Source organism: Anneissia japonica, unplaced genomic scaffold (assembly GCF_011630105.1).
Source record: "Anneissia japonica isolate Jap-2015-1 unplaced genomic scaffold, ASM1163010v1 scaffold1782_len167522_cov105, whole genome shotgun sequence".
Classification (NCBI taxonomy): Eukaryota; Metazoa; Echinodermata; class Crinoidea; order Comatulida; family Comatulidae; genus Anneissia; species Anneissia japonica.
In genome coordinates, this window is record NW_022713947.1 from 151,399 (window position 1) to 153,801 (window position 2,403).

Here is a 2,403-nt window from a genome sequence, read left to right on the forward strand (position 1 = left end):
CCTCAGCAGCTGCATTCCGCGATGGATCGCGTCTGATCTCAGGACATAGGGCCTGGTATTAATTTTTCTAATAAATTGTGATCTATAAATAGATTGAGGAAAATATTCAACAGTAAATGACAATGCAGGCCTTACCTAGGCAGCTTAGGCCAATGTAGGCCCTAAAATGTATTTAAATCCTAGCCTAGCTGCCGCTAATATGCATGAGATTTTTGTGTTTCGTACAAATCATTAATAAATACAATATATACTTTTTTTTCATAGCATTTTGTTATTGGAAACTATTGAATATTCTGACCCAGTAAATGCAGATGGAACAGTACCAACTGTGCGTAGACGTCCCCTACCAGAAATAGAGAAACCAAACAAAATATCACAGAATGTAAGTTAGGATAGTCATGAGTAGATTTTTCATATGATTGAAAAACGGTAACTGCAGGCCTACAGGATTTGGTATACAGGAGTTGGTGCTGAAGTTTGTTACCACTTGTATTGTAAACTTGAATATTATTAAGAAAAGTAAATGAAGAGAATAATGTTGGCAGCATGTGCAATATAAAAAAAAAACAATGGTAAAAATAAAGAATAACAATTTTAATAGATGCATAACATTGAGAACATTATTACAACTATTACTAAATTAATTATATAGCAATATATTTGAAATATAAAATTATATTACTTGTTTATCAATCTTTAGTTTTTATTTATAATGCTGTATGTAATTATTAGGTTTGCTGATACATTATATCCTCTGTTTGAAAAACCTTTTCACAAGATATGAAATATTTTTGATGCTATGGCCTTTCCAAATACAAAAAGGTCTACACAAGATGTGTATACTGTATGTATAATTCCTTATGTACATTCAGGGCCACCAAGAGGGGAAACTGTAACAGGTGCAAGGGTCGGTGTGGGCCTCCAGTTACGAGCGTGAAGCACGAGAAAGATTGCGCGAAGGCGCAAACAATTTTTTTGATGGGGCCCTGTCAATCTGTAGGAGCCCATTATTAGGGGACCCTTAACATTATTGAGGACCCATGATAGTAATTATTTTTGAAAAATATATGGGGAAAAAATGCTACCTGCAATTTTTATGGGCCCTGGTAAACTAGGGCCCTGGGGATCTTTTCCTCCTCTCTTGGTGGCCCTGTGTAGATTCAAGCTATTTGTGTTGAATTTAAATAAAAGATGTATGTTAGATGTATGCTGTTGCAAATTAAATCATTATGTTTCAATTACAGTATAAAGAAGCTTCTGTGTGTGTGGATTTTTTTTTGTCATTATTTAATTTGTTTTAATATTATTATCTTTACCGAACATATTTATATACAAAGCCATGTTGATTGGTGGATGGATGGATGGATTGGGTTAGTTAGTCCCTTTATATTTTAGTCTCAGATCAATGTACAGTAAATATGGCTCGATAGCAGTACAGTAGATAACTTTAGAAAAGAAAAAATACTGTACACTACATGAAATGCACTGGTTCAATGCCTTTTTGTTTTGATTGTAATTCTGCTACTTAACGTTTGTCAACCACCGCGTGCTGAATGGTAAAACAATGTTACAATTTTAATGCAGCATACGCAGTTTACAAAAAAAAAACAAACAAAAAAAACAAAAACATATAGATTTATATAATTAATATGACTGGTTCTTCTGATTGTGTACATTTCTAAAATGTCCAGTGAGAAACAACGAATCTTATATAGCGATTATTTTAATTTTCATATGGCCTGGATGGTATAAGAATTAGTCAAAATATCATTGACAGATTTAGATAGCCTCCTGACTAGGCCGGTGACGGTACCACTACCTGCTGTAGGCCTCCCTAGGATACGCCTCCCTAGGCCTATTTGTACTCGAACCATGGAGGGAGAGGCCAGATTGTGGACTTCAAGAACGGGAAGGCGTGAAATCCATGTTGAACCAAGTATTGCCTGAAATATTAATTAATATAAATGTAGTTTCCTAATTTTTAAGTCGAAACCTTCCTGTGACCTTACCCCGATTTGCAAGAACAAGAAGAATCGATGAGATTTTATGCTGAAATCTCGATGTGAAACCATGGAGATGAATAAGACTTCGCATCAATCGCCAGTAATTTCCATCAACTTTTAGTGTCATTATTTTAATTATATGAATGTATACTTGCAAATAGTAATTTAGACCTCTTTTTAAGACACTTTCTGATACATTTTTATGATTCGGCAGAAACGTAAAACAGATAGTGTCCGGAATACCTAACAACCACTCTGTGCCCGCGACCGCACGCGATTTTTTTTCCGTACGAAACATTTACATGAAACTCCACTCGGGCTGTCTCGGCTGAATCGACCCGAAAATCTCATTGCAGAATTCAGGAGGTCAAAAGGTCATCAACAGATAAACGTCTACAAA